We start from the raw sequence: 15,638 nt of genomic DNA on the forward strand, positions 1-15,638 counted from the left end.
GGGGATCTAAGATCCCACATGCCACAGGGCAACTAAGCCCAAGCATCACAACTACTGAGCCCACACACTTTAGAATCCATGCTCCGCGACAAGAGAAGCTCGCGTGTCACAAGAAACCCATATGCTGCAACTAGAGAAGCCCCACACGCTGCAACTAAAGAAACCACAATGAAGACCCAGCATAGCAAAACAAACGAACAATTTAAAAAAATAAAGAAGTAGGAAACAGCAACCGATGATGAGGTGAAAAAAACAGTTGAAACATAGATGTTAAAATTAGCAGACTAATATCAAAACAAACATTATAACTGTATTCCATATTGCAGAAAGTTAGGTAGCATCATGGAAGATGCATATAGAAAAATAAAACTTTTATGATTTACTAGGAGTCGGACATGACTGAGCGACTTCACCTTCACTTTTCACTTTCATGCATTGGAGAAGGTAATGGCAACCCACTCCAGTGTTCTTGCCTGGAGAATCCCAGGGACGGGGAAGCCTGGTGGGCTGCCGTCTATGGGGTCGCACAGAGTCCGACACGACTGAAGCGACTTAGCAGCAGCAGCAGCAGCAGTCAGTGATTAAGAATCTGCCTGCCAACGCAGGAGACACAGGTTTGATCCCTTGTCTGAAAAGATTCCACGTGCTATGGGGCAGCTAAGCCCATGTGGCACAACAACTGAGCCCCTGAGCTGCAAGTACTGACGCCTACGTGCTCCAGCGCCTGTGCTCCACAACAAGGAAAGCCGCCACAGTGAGAAGCAATGCGCCACAACGAGAGAGCAGTCCCTGCTTGCCGCGACTCACAGGCAGCAGTGAAGACCCAGCGCAGCCAATAATTAATTAACTTAAAATAAATAACTAAAACTTCTAGAAATGAAAATGCAATGTTTAAAATGAAAATATGCTGGATGTGATTAACAGCTGAGGAAATACGGCAGAAGAAAAGATTAGTCAACTTGAAGATATAGTGATAGAAATTATAGAAAATGAAATGCAAAGAGAAAAAAATGAAGAGAGAAAGGAAAGGGAATCCGTGAACTGTAGGATTATTTCAAGGGACATAATACACATGTAATTGGAGTTCCTCAGATAGTTTAGATATAGAAAAGAAGAATTTACAGACAAAAGTTTTCCAAATTTGATGAAAAGCTACAAAACCACAGATCTCTCAACAAACTTGAAGCACAAGAAACAAAGAAAACCATACCAAAACACATAATAACCATATTACTCAAAATCAATGAGGAAAAAACAAATCATTTTAAAAATCAGAGAAAAAAGACACATTACACACAGAAGAATAAAGAAGGATGGCTGCAAATTTTCATCAGAAGCAATGCAAATGAGAAGACATTGGAACAAAATGAACTGAAAAAAAAATTGTTGACCTACCATTGTATACTCAGGGAAAATATTTTTCTAACAAAGACAAACTTTTTAAAAGGTTAAACCTAAAAAAGCTAAAAGAATTAATTACCAATTATCCATGAAGTGGTACTGTAGTCTTTGAAAGAGAACTTAAACTAATCTTAAAGAAATATTACAACCCTAGGGCAACCACTTAGAAAGTTCTTTAAGGAAGTATAATTGATACGCTTAGAGACAAGAAGAAACAGAATCACACAGAATGTTCAGTTAAAATCAGAGAAGTCAGAAAAAGAGAAAGATGAATGGTACAGGAAAAGATATACCATGCTAATCAACAAGAAAGTTGTAGTGACTATATGAATTTCAGACTATGCAGACTTCAGAACAAGGAAAGTCTTTAGGACTAAAGAGGAGCATGACGTAATGATAAAGAAGTCAATTCTCCAAGAAGATACAGCAGTCCTTAACATGGACTCCTAACAACAAAGCATCATGACACAAGGGGCAGAAACTGGTAGAACTGCAATAAGAAATAAACAAATATAATAGTTGGAGACTTCAACACCCATCTTTCAGTAAATGACATATCCAGCAGAAAAAGGAAAAAATAGAATATAATTGAACTAAATAGTATCATCAATCAACTGGATCTAATTAACATTTATAGAATATTTCATACAACAGTTAGCAAATATACATTCTTCTCAAGTTCACATGGAATACTCACCAAGATAGGCCATATTCTGGGCCTATCTAAAATAGGCATCTAAAACAAATTTTTTTAAAGACAAATTTTAAAAACAGAAATCATATAAAGAGTGTTCTTAGACCACAGTGAAATTAAGCTAGAAACCAGTAACAGAAAGATAGCTGGAAAATCCTAAAATATTTGGAGTTTAAACAAGGCAATTCTAAAAAGACTAATCATAGGAAGTGTTGGTGTTGTGTACAACTGGAACTCTTATACACTGCCAATGGGAATGTAAAATAGTACAAGCACCCTGGAAAATAGACTGGGTTCCTTAAAAAGTTAGACATAGACCTGCCACATGATCTACACATTCTATTCCTAAATATTTATCCAAGAAAAATGAAAGCATGTATTTATATAAAGACATATACATGAACGCTCATAGCAGCTTTATTTGTAATTACCAAAAACTAGCAACAGTTCAAATATCCTTCAACAACTATATGCATAAATGATTGTGGTATAGCCATACAATAGAATGCTCTATGGCAATAAAGAGTAATGAACTACTGATGAATGGTACAATCTGGGTGAATCTCAAAATAATTCCTGAGTATAAGAAGCTAGACAAAACAAGAGTGCATACTGTATGGTAACTTTATGTAAAAAACTAGAAAAATGCAAACTAATCCATAGTGACAGAAGGCAAATCAGTAGTTAACAGGTGATGCTGGGTGGAAGGAGGCATGTAGAAATGTTTGGGAGTAATGAACATGGAATAGATTCGTTACCTTGACTGTGGCAGTGTTTACATGGGTTATACATAGGTCAATGGAGAAGGCAATGGCAACCCACTCCAGCACTCTTGCCTGGAGAATCCAATGGATGGAGGAGTCTGGTGGGCTGCAGTCCATGGGGTCGCTAGGAGTCGGACACGACTGAGTGACTTCACTTTCACTTTTCACTTTCATGCATTAGAGAAGGATATGGCAACCCACTCCAGTGTTCTTGCCTGGAGAATCCCAGGGACGGGGAGCCTGGTGGGCTGCCGTCTATGGGGTCGCACAGAGTCGGACACGACTGAAGCGACTTAGCAGCAGCAGCATACATAGGTCAAAATTTATCAAACTGTATATTTAAATATGTGCATATTTAAACTGTATATTTAAATATTTATATGTCAATTATACCTCAAGAAAGCTGTTTTTGAAATGTATGTAATGCAAGTTCCAGGAAAAAATGAATTTACGTAATGTAATTATGTCTTTTGCCCTGAACCAGATTAAGGCATTTTCTAATTTAAGTGGTCTCTAATTTAACTGGTTAGTTCACCTGGCTATCACAAACTATCGAAATCTAAAAGCATAAATGATAAATCAACTTCATTGCAGTCCATTTCATTTGTTTTGTTCCATGAATTATTCTTTCAGTCAGCAATTATGTGCTTGGCTGTGAGGGTGGCAAGGCCATGAAGTATATGGGAAGAAAAGAACTTCAAAATAAATGATGGTAGGTTAGGAACATTATCTTCTTATACAAAAAGACATATGTTGGTGCTAAGTCACTTCAGTCACGTCTGACTCTTTGTGACGCTATGGACTGTAGCCCACCAGGTTCCTCTGTCCATGGGATTCTCCAGGCAAGAATACTGGAATGGGTTGCCATTTCTTCCTCCAGGGGATCTTCCCGACCCAGGGATCCAACCGCATCTCTTATGTTTCTTGCATTGACAGGCGGATTCTTCGCCACTAGCACCACCCTGGAAGCCGTATACAAAAGACAGCACACTATGTTTCCACAAGAAGGTGTTTTATATCTCTACTTTCCTGAGCATCTTCTTGCAAATGTCAGCTCCTAAATACAGAAATCACATTATTTGCTTTGTGTTTCATGGAGCATCTGTGGCTTAAACATATTCTTTGATGAGAACAAGGATATTCCTATCAAATCTCAATTTTCCTCTAAACTGTTTCATTATTTTGCAGCTGCTTAAAACAAGTGTGGTCTTCTAGGGCTCTAAAAAAAGTAAATGAGCAAATATTACCCATTCCTTAAGACACTATCTGAATATCATGAGGTTCACTTTGTATAACTATGTTTTAGATTCTGGGCATGTGGTCCTTTACTTGTTTTCATAGCAGATTAAAGTTCCTTTGCAGTCTTTCCTTAGAGATCTGCTGATGACTTCTTTCATTATGGGATTCTCAACCAAAGGGCTGTTTACCAAACATTTAACTTGCTTCAGCCTGTCACCTCTACATAACATTAACTTAATCATGTTTGAGTAGGAAGAGAGGAAGATTAATATGCTTTTATAAACACTTAGTAAATAAGGTAACGATATTAAATAAAGCTATGCTTGTAAAAGTTTCTGTTTTTACAGATAACATGAATAGCATTTCTCCAGAGAACCAGCTTCTTCATTTTCTCTCTTCCATGAGTTGTCTTTTCTTTCTTGGCACCTCTGAAATTAGTGTCCACTGAGAGGTACAGGTAGAGCTTTGTAGACTCTGCCTAGGAGACTGAACACTCTTCACTCTGAACTTAGATTTAACATATAGTTAGAACCGCTCACATGGACTTTAGCAAAGTGTACTTAGCATCATTAGTTTTTTGTATTAATCCTTTCTCCCCAACAAAAAATTGTGAATTAACTGTTTTGCCGCTTTGAGTCTTGATGTTGAACCTATCTAACTCTTGGTATTGTTACTTTTTAAAAATCTTCTTCAGAAGTTACATATAAAGGGGAGTAGAATTTGAGAATATTACATCATCTTACAACAACATGTATGGAGCACTGCCCTAGATGCCAAGAGTTGTGCTAGACCTGTTGAAAATATCAGGATATGTAAGTTGTCACAGAAGTCGAATGAGATCAGATCACAAAGGGTTCCCCAGTGCAAGGCAAAGGGGTTTGGACAGGATGCATGCTTAGTTGCTCAGTCCTGTCTGACTCTCTGTGATTCCATGGACTGTAGTCGGCCAGGCTCCTCTGTCCATGGGATTCTCCAGGCAAGAATACTGGAGTGGGTTGCCATGCCCTCCTCCAGAGAATCTTCCCAACATGGGGTTCGAACCTGTGTCTCCTGCACTGGCAGGTGGATTCTTTACCACTGGGCCACCTGGGGAACCATTAAAGGTTTTAAAGCAGGAGGAGGGCAAAATGAAAGTCAGTTTTTAGGAAGTTTTATCTGATAGAATTATATAGGATGAACAAATTCAGGACAAACTAGAGACAAAAAAAAAAAAAAAAAACCTAATTAGTAGAGTAGATAAGGATTGAAGTTGTCCAAATTGGGATCAAGACAGAAAGAAGTGGAAGCAGTTCAGGGAGAAAGGAAGATAACTATGGGCTGAAGGCTTGATAATGGAAACACAACTTCTATTATTTAAGTCCTAAGTATTTTTCTCTATAATTTTTATTCTTTATTTATATATCTGTCTTCTTCCAAAATAGAATTTCAGAAAGTTTATAAAACTTCATGCAGGATAACATGAAATTTAAAATAAGTTGATCACAAAATTAGAACACAGGAATGACTCTGGTTAGAAAGTAAGGGAAATCAACCCTGAATACTCACTGGAAGGACTGATGCTAAAGCTGAAGCTCCAGTATTTTGGTCATCTGATGTGAACAGCTGACTCACTGGAAAAGTCCCTGATGCTGGAAAAGATTGAGAGCAGAAGGAGAAGAAGGTATCAGAGGATTAGAAGGCTGGTTGGCATCACTAATGCAATGGACATTAACTTGGACAAGCTTCAGGAAATGGTGAGGGACAGGGAGGCCTGGCATGCTGCAGTCATGGGGTCACAAAGAGTTGGACACGACTAGGCGACTCCATGACAAAAACAAGGTTGTTATAGAAAATGCATGCTGGGAGGAGAACACAATTTGATACTTGAATCATTGTGCAAATACATGTAAAAAATTAAGATAGGAAAAAAACAATTTCTCAGTATAAGCCCAATAGTTTCTGATACCAAAAACAAAGAGAAATGTCTCTCCAAGGTGTGCAGACAGAAGATACTGTGCTCTTTGGTGAAAAATAACTGTCCTCAAAAAAATTTGTGTGTGTGTGACTGCACCACACAGCTTTCAGGATCTTAGCTCCCTCACCAGGGCTAGAATCTGCCCCCACCTCCCGGAATGGACAGGAGTTCTAACCATTGGACAACTAGGGATTTCCCCTCAACAATATTCTTAGAGTAAAAACATCTAGTAATGTAGGCACTTGATATAACACAAGGAGGACAAAAGTCAAAATTAGTGAAAATAATAACAATAAGAGGCTCCAAAGCAACAGGATCTCTTTTTGGCTAGTCTGACTGACTTTGGGGATGGATTTCTTTTTTAATCTCCAGATGTCATGTTTGCCAAAATATGACCTACATACCATCAATATAAACTGAGGTATTTGATAAAAATGTAGACTCCTGGACCTCCCACAAGTTGTAATGAATCAGAATCTCTGGGGAAGGAGCCTCAGGAATTTAACTTTTTTAAAAAGATTCCCAAGTAATTCTGGTACACACTGATGTTTGAGAACCTCTGACTAAAGCCAAGTTTTTCAATCTTTAGTTTTTCAAATCTATAGACTTGTTACAGGATGTGAATTCAGTGAGTCATGATAGGCATTTTAAAAAATTAGAACAGAGACTTCCCTGGTGGCCCAGTGATTAAGACTCTGAGCCCCCAATGCAGGGGACCCAGGTTGGATCCCAGGTCAGGGAACTAGATCCCACATGCCGCAACTAAGAGTTTGCATGATGCAACTAAAGATCCTGCTTGCCATAACTAAGACCTGGCACAGCCAAATAAATAAATAGAAAAATAAATAAATAATGAAATACAAAATACAATAGACTAGAATATATCAGAGTGCCCCAAGTCATAAGGGTATGGAACAAGCATAAGTGTTCTTCAGGGTAAATCATGTGAATATATACATATTATTATATGAAACACATATAATTTAACATAATAAATAAAATATTTATATAGTGTATGCATATGTATGTATACATAAAGCATGACTATTATATACATATATGACATCATGACATATATAAAAGTCTTACAGTCACTATATATTTTTTCATGACAATACTAGTTATAAGAATCATTCAGAGGATATTTCCTCTGGCTTGTTTTCTCCACTCAGTTTTCATCAAGTTCTGAGCAGCAGTGTGTCTGAACTCAGACCTGAGGGAAGTACCCTGTAGGTAGGTGTCATGTGTCCTAAACCATCAGCCCAACTGGGCAGAAGCAAGTTACATTCGTGAGGAGTTGAGAAGTTAAGACAAGAACTAGAAAATAAATAGAAGGCCTGAGATAGCAACTGTGCTCCCAAAGGCCAACCCAAGAATCTCCTCAAGATATAACGGGTTCACCTAATACAGAAGTGGAACAAGCGTGCCTGAGTTTACCTCTACAACTGAACAGTTCTTTTCCTTTTTGACCACTTTTCTTTCTCTTTCTAAAAACAACCTCTCCTTCTACTCAAGAAATATCTCATCTCTGTGAATCCAGGGCCTTAAAGTTGAGGCATCTGTTCCCTGCCTTCTCTACCTAAGAAATATACATATTTCAAGACCAAGCTGAAGTTCCACCTTCTCAATGGAGACATCAAAAACCACAGTCAGGGTTCTTTGCTCTGAATTTCTATACTTTTATTCATTATCGCAATTTGTCTTTTATAAACTCATGCATTCACTCAGAACAAATGTTTATTAAGCATCTATCATGTGTCAGGTTCTGTAATGGTAGAAAATTTACTTGGCTTTGAACTCTTCACAGCACTCAGGTTAATGCCTTGCATGCATTAAGTACTCAAGATACATTGTTGACTAAAATGCATTTTTGCTTCCTCCTTCTGTTTTTTTGTCTTTTTCTTTTTTAAAAATAGTAACAGTAGATACACAGAAAGGACATGAAAACATGTAGCAAGTTGAGTGGCAGCTAACTGTGTTCACATTTTCATGTCTTTACAATACAAGGCTGTTCTTGTGTGTGTAGATATGACTTTCTTAAGTTATATTTAGTTAAATTAAAAACATTTAACAGAAATGTATCTGAATACATTCCAAGCATCATTTATCCTAAAAAAGCAAATCAATTTTGAATTCATGATGGAATCTTTAATTTGTTTCAATTTGTTCTACCTGAGATGCTTAAATGAATACATAATACGCTCACATCTCCCTAGAAATATCCTAAACCAAAAGCTAACAATGACTTGCTCCTTTCTTTGTTAAACAAGCTTTAGGAGTGAACATATCATCTTATGCATTTCTAAGCAATAAAAAAATATTTATGGAAAAAAAATTTTTACTTAGTTTCTATGGTTGAATAATTTGAAACAGCTTGGAAGCTAGGTATATTAAACCCACTTATAACAAAGCTTTTAAAATACACAATAATATGTATTAATTATCATAATTTTAAAAAATCTAACAAATCACCTAAAACCCTATTACCTAGGAATAAGTACTTGGAAAATATCCTGCTAGGTTTATTTTAAGAAGTGGTTAGTTTATCAGTTATCTATGAGAAATCTTTGAATTTACTAGCCTTAAGGATAGAACTTTGTCATCCAGCCTTAGACACAGTGGTGGAATCAAATAGGAGAACAATGTGGAATAGGCAGTCTTCTCAGAGAGAATTCATCTCTGAAATTAATGAATTAATGAAGCTATTAAGATGGGGGAGAGAAACAGTTAACAAAAGGTAACTTTATCTCTGAGACAAGATATGCTATTATTGCCTTAATAACCAAATTACTCTGCAATATTACTTTCACTCAAGGATGTTATATGCTTAATAAGAAGTGCCAAGAAGGGATGTGCTCAGCATTTTCACACTCATTTCCTGCAGTACCTTAGAGCATTATAGAATGTTCAATTGAAATGTCATTTTCCAGCTGAGTTACAGCTCTGCAAAGAGTTAGGGAAACTAAAACTCTAGATTTTGTCCTAGAGATTGTTAAATTTAATGTTATTATGACTATCTCACATGCCAAGGTAAAGCCAATAGTGTTAACTTACACCCAAGAGAATAGAGTGAAACTCTAATCACTGACTGACAACTGACTTACAACAAAAAATCCTCACAGACTTAAACTGCTGCTTTAAAGGAGACATAACTAATGTCAGTACTAGAGAGAGGAAAGCAACTTGATCCCTGCGTATTCATGTCAGTATGTCAATGCATATCTGACTATGATCTCAACATAAAAATGGAAGAAGGGCAGGATATCTGAGCATGGTGTTAAAGTCTAGACCAAATTTGATCAAAGATCAAAGCTACTGCAACTACCAATCTTAACCACATTCTGTTAGGTTTAATTGTAATTAAACTCATAATTCATTTCCAGGATCTCAACATCCTGGCTAGTACTCTGGAAATTTTTACATAACCATACAGGGATTGAGATATTTTAAGATTCTAAGCCTATAATAGTATGTTTGTAGATAATTATATGCTATGGGATGCATAATATGATTCCCTGATCTTTAGATAACATGGGGACCGTTGAATGAGAGCCTGAGTAAAAGCAGTAATTCAAAATTTCCTTCCTTTGTAATTTGTTGGTCTAAATCTCACCATTACTTTTTCATTGTTTGGACCTTATTGTATTAAAAGGCAGGGCAAGCCTGATAAGAGCAAAGGAAAGGCTTAACACAGTTTGGAGAAGGCAGCATGGATTTCCTCCAGAACAAGGACCCACCCTAGAGGCCTGGAACCATGGGAATTTCCTGAAGGATGTGCCAGTCTATAGCTTAATTTTCACCCTAAGATTAATGGACCTGGGTGGGTGTGGAACATTCTCCAACTCTGGGTGAAATCAAATATCACAAGTGAGAAGTTCAGGTGAATTTCTCTTCTTTATGGATACCAGTATATTGTCAAGGAGACTCACAGACTACATGAAGGGAGAAAAAATGTTTTTCCTGCAACTCCTATGAACTGTGAAGAATTGAAATTATATGCTTGAGGACAGCAACAGCACAAAGCCTAAGAAGAAAAAAAAAATTTAAGCTACTTCTGAAAACTGATGAATGTCACATATTATGCTCACAGGATATCCTATCCAAAAGGATTTGCTTCTTTCAACTGTCCTGCAACTCACAGCTGTGACTGTCACATTCTTGAGGTGAAGTTATGCTCCATGTCCACTTAAGCATGATCTGCCTATGAAAACTGCCAACCACAAATATGCAGGCATTAGATCATCCTGCCCTCCCATCACTACCACAAACACTTGGGATAGTGCTAGATGTATTAAAGTGATTAAGTGATTCTACTATAGCAGTGGTTCTCAACAGGGGGTGGTTTTGCCTCTTAGGGGACTTTTGGCAATGTCTAGAAACATTTTTGATGGTCACAACATGTGGGGTGGGGGTGGGTGTTGCTATTGTCATTGAGTGGGTAGAGACCTAAGATGTTGCTAAACAAGGCACACATCAGCCCTTCAACAGCAAAGAATTATTGTGCCCAAAATGTCAATAGTACCTAGGTTGAGATACTCTGAACTAGAGTTTCTTTTTCTCACAATTGCTTTGTGGAGATGTGCATGGATGTGGGTATGTAAGGATGGTAGAGGAATGTATTTGCTCCCTTATTTCTACATCCTTCAAAATCCTCTTTTCTACCTTTGTGTAACTGCTTACCATTCTGCTTTCACCAAAATCTATGGCTTCTAAATGAAAGACACCAAAGGTCACTTTTAGCACAAAACAAATGTTTCTCTCTTCCAGCAGCCAAATAGTACATCCTAACTTTTCAAGTGTCTTCAAATGTTTTGATGAATTGAGGTTCTCTAGCTGGTGAAGAAAAACAACATAGATAATGGTCTCTGTAGCTGCTGGGAGGTTTGTGTGTTGTGTACTTTTTTTGTCAAGGTTAGCTGCCCTGGCTACATTAATTCATGCACTTGACCAAGCAAAATGCCTCATTCCTAAAATAGGGTAGTCAAAGAAACCAGATCAACCTGGAAGGAAACATGAAACTGTGGAAAAAAAGATAAGGCTGACCACCCAATCACCTCATTTGCAGAAGAATCAAAGTCTTGCCATGCCAAGGCCACCTGCTAAAGTTCAGAAAAAGAAACATTGGAAGAAGAAAGAAATGCTGATGCAGATGCAATGATAGGCCAAACTAGAACTAGAGGTTGTGGGGCCAAGGGAGAGCACATTCTTTTCCCATAACTACTTCATAATCATGCTGCCAAATAGAGGTATTTGCCTGCCTTACGTTAAAAGCATTAAAGGATAACCCATGTCCTCTCTTGCTTGCAGACCTCATAGCCCTATTCTAATCAAAAGGAAGATAACTATTTCCAGGAAAGTTTGAGGCTGCAAGAAGAGTGGTGTAAATAACCAATAAGTTCTTCCTTGTTGTCGGCCTTTAACATAGAACACATTTTCATTCTATGTGCCAGTGTTGCAGAGAATATAATGCAAGGAGGGGGAAGCCAAGACTTCATCAAAAATCGTATACCTTTATGAGGGGAATAGATTTGAACTTATATTTAGGCAGAGTGACATAAAGGCGGATCCCTTTCTCAAAATAGGTTTTCCAGTGCCTATCACAAAGCCCACCATCAGTCATCCATCCTCCTTGCTAATTAAACTCCAGTTATGTAAGGAAGTGTGATTTTTCACACTTCAGGACAGTGTTTCCTGGCCTCTTTCCTTTTATCATACTCTTCCTCACCATTATCCTCACTTTTGTCTTCCCTTTCTTTAAGATTAGACTCAGGTGTCAGTTTTAGGGAACCTCCCTATGACCCTCTCTCTTCTTTTTCTGTGCTTCTATAATAGCCAATTAATATCAGCATTATTCTTTATGACATTTTCCCATCTATTCACATTTCCAGTGGATATCATATGTTTAGTATTCAAAATATTCACTTGAGGAATTTGCTAAAAATACAAATTTTCTTGCCCTGTGCAGAGAGTTTTGAATCAGTAGGTGTGGGGGTAGGCCCAGTGATCCTGATGCTGGTTATCCACCAACAACACTGGAGAACTCAGTCTTGTCTCCACCCAGAGCTCCTTGAAAACTGAGACTAAAAGCCATCTTTAATTATTCTTCATGTTCCCAGCTCCAATCCAGGATCAATCCATGGCACAGGGAAAGTCCATGTTTCAAAAAGCTGTTGAATAAATGAGTCCTGAAATATCTCTGGTTGAAAAAAAAAACATGAAACAAATTCTTTATGTAGAGTAGTTGTGAGTATGAGGCCAGGAAGAAAAATTAGATGATAAGAGTGATGGAAAATCTCTGAAGTCAAATTTCTAACTACCTCATATTTTGCCAAGAAACATTACTGAAAGTCTCTTCTTCACTTCAGAGAAGACAATGGCACCCCACTCCAGTACTCTTGCCTGGAAAATCCCATGGATGGAGGAGCCTGGTAGGCTGCAGTCCGTGGGGTCACTAAGAGTCAGACACGACTGAGCGACTTCACTTTCACTTTCATGCACTGGAGAAGGAAACAGCAACCCACTCCAGTGTTCTTGCCTGGAGAATCCCAGGGATGGCGGAGCCTGGTGGGCTGCTGTCTATGGGGTCGCACAGAGTCGGACACAACTGAAGCGACTTAGCAGCAGCAGCTTCTTCACTTTCAGAATCAACTCCCATTACTGAGCCCACCATGCCTGGTATTACACCAATCAGCTACCTGTGGACTTTTATATCATCTTTATCCTGCATCCCACATCCTTCTAGCATTGCATCGGGAAGAAGGTGTGCTTTATGCTAAATGCCCTCCTGTACTTTCTGATCATCCATTCTTAATCAGTAGTGCCCAACCTGAGATAGAAAGTTTTAAATCTCAATTTGAACAAAGATACGGAAAGGGTTTCATAATATTACACCACTTTTAGACAAAGATAAATAATACTCTGTATTCAAACAACAAGTAAAATCAGGACAGGAATAGAGAACCTGGATGTTAGCCATACTTTAAAAGTGTGTGTATGTGTGTGGGGGTGGGTGGGTGGGTGTGCAGTTAAAAATGAGCTTTCCAGGAATTTTCAAATTTTCCATTAGAGAAAAATGGAGTTGATTGTTTGTCCTAGTGTCTTCCCATTCTGATTCAGTGGGAGCTGAAATATTCTTCACCCAACTCTTAGAGTCAAAGAGTTCTCCATTATTGGAATGCTCTTTTGTTTTCAAGCTATGTGACGTTAATGGCCTGATTGCCAATGTGGTGGTATAGCAGGAGTTTCATTTTAGGAAATCTGCAATGAAGAATCTGCTTGCCATTCAGGAGACTCAAGAGATATGTGTTTGATCCCTGGGTCAGGAACATCCCTTGGAGGAGGAAATGGCAATCCACTCCAATATTCTTGCCTGAAAAATCCCATGGACAGAGGAGCCTGGCAGGCTATAGTTCAAAGGGTCACAAAGAATCAGATATGACTGAGCATGTACCATATGTCAATGTAACTTAAAAAAAATACTTCTTTATGGCTTCTACACACACCCCCAACTCATTTACCCTCTCCCCATAACAAATCCCTTTCCAAACATTCTGTCTAAAAAGCTTGCCATTTAAATATATTTTAAAAAACTTTTTATTTTGGAATTTTAGGTTTACATAAAAAATTACAAAGAAAGCCCAGAGAGTTCTCATATACCCTTAATCAATTTTTTTCTAATGTTAACATGCTTTATGACTGTGGTCCATTTGTCTAAACTAGAGGATGACAAACTACAGCAGTCTACTGGCCAAATCCATCCTGTTGCTTGTTTTTGTAGGGCTTGCACGCAAAGAAGAGTCTTTATATTTTTAAGGGGTTGAAAAAATCAAAAGAAGAAGAATATTTCATGACACATGAATAGTAGATGAAACTCAAAATTCAGTACCCATAAATAAAATCTTCTGGAAGACAGCCACACCCATTTTTGTACAACTGTCTACAGCCCTGTATCACCATTATGGCTGGGTTGAGTGGTTGCCAACAAGAGACCACAGAACCCTCAAAGCCCAGAGTTTTACTTTCTGATCTTTTACAGAAAAGTTTGCTGACTCCTGGTCAAATCTAAGAAATTTACAGTGGTGCAATACTACTAAATAAACCACAGACTTTTAATGACTAGGTTTTCCACTAATGCTTCAGGATCCAATCCAGGATACCACATTGCATTGCAGTGTAGCCGTGTTTGCTACACTTTTGTATGGTGAATATATTCACCCACCAGGTGTTATGCATGTATCTATTCACCCACCAGGTGCTGGATCCAATTTGGAAAATATTCCGGCCTAACAAATGGATTTCAGCTGGCCACTTGAACGGGGTTTGTTTTTGTTGTTTGTTTGGGATTGTTTACATGTTTTACACAATAGGCAGCCAATTTAATGCAACATCTGGGCTAGGAACTCTGTGAACTTGAAGATGGAGGAAGAGCTATATTTATTCAAGCAGTCCATGTGCTGGGCCAAGGCAGGGTACCAACTCGGGCCCTTCATAAGGAGGCTCCCAACGTCCACCCTCGTACAGTGTGAGGCCTTCCCGTGGTCCCATGTAATCCCTGTCCTTTGTTTCCTCTTCCACCAGCCTGGCCTGTGAACAGCACCGCTCTCCCTTTCACCCGGCGGCTTTCAATGGGCTCCGCAGGCACAGGCGGGCGGCGTCCGGTTGCTGGGCAACGGCCAGAAAGGCAGCGCACGTTGCCGCCAGGGCCGAGACACATCCGCACCAGCCCGTCTGCACCGCGAGACTGTGGCCTGATTTCTCCCTCTCCATTGTTGTAGCTCACACAAAAGACTACAACTCCAGTGTAGTCCCGGGCCCTGCATTAAATTACGCGCCAGGCCATTCTTTGAACCCCAGCCTTTGTGGGCTGGGATGCGTGCCCTCCCAATGCCAGAACCCCAAGCCTGTCACTCACAAGCTGAAGCGCTTTCCCGAGTGTGGGCGAGGTGTCTCCCTCCCTCTTTCCTTTCGCTATGTCCGCCCACTAACCGCCTTTGTTCCTTTCAGCTGGCAGCCAGGCTTCTCGTTTGCCTTTTGACTGGTATGAGATCACTCCAGTGGCGGTCTTGGGCATTCCTCGCCACTTGCTTCCTTCTTTCTCAAACTTAAGCGTCGCATATAAAAATCCCAGGCCTATGTGGTCATCTTTTCTTATCTCTTTCTCAACCATCCCCCTATCCCCCATACGTCACTCTCAAGTTTTTGAGGCTGCAGTTGCCAGGGCACTCAAACAACTTAAGAGATGAAGGGAGCTTTTCTCTGGTGTCTGCCAAACTCCTCAAACTTCAGAGGCTGAAGTCATCGCTGAGCCCTTGGGATTTGTCAACGCTCCTCTGCCCACCAGTCTGAAGAGTTACCTTTTATTCACCACCTCTGTTCCCAGTCCATTGTTCAGCACCGTGTTCAGATTTGGGGAAATTCGCTGGTGAACCGAGAAGAGAAATGTTAAGTCACACTTAGGAGCAACTGCATGTAAAAGCTGAAAGTGGTCTCCTCCAAAGGAAAAACATTCTGAGACGAATCTATTTTTCTTAAACGTGGACAAAGTGCATCCCATTAGATATTTGATACCAGTTCTTACTTGCTGAGG

Source organism: Bos javanicus, chromosome 2, assembly GCF_032452875.1.
Source record: "Bos javanicus breed banteng chromosome 2, ARS-OSU_banteng_1.0, whole genome shotgun sequence".
NCBI classification, from domain to species: Eukaryota; Metazoa; Chordata; class Mammalia; order Artiodactyla; family Bovidae; genus Bos; species Bos javanicus.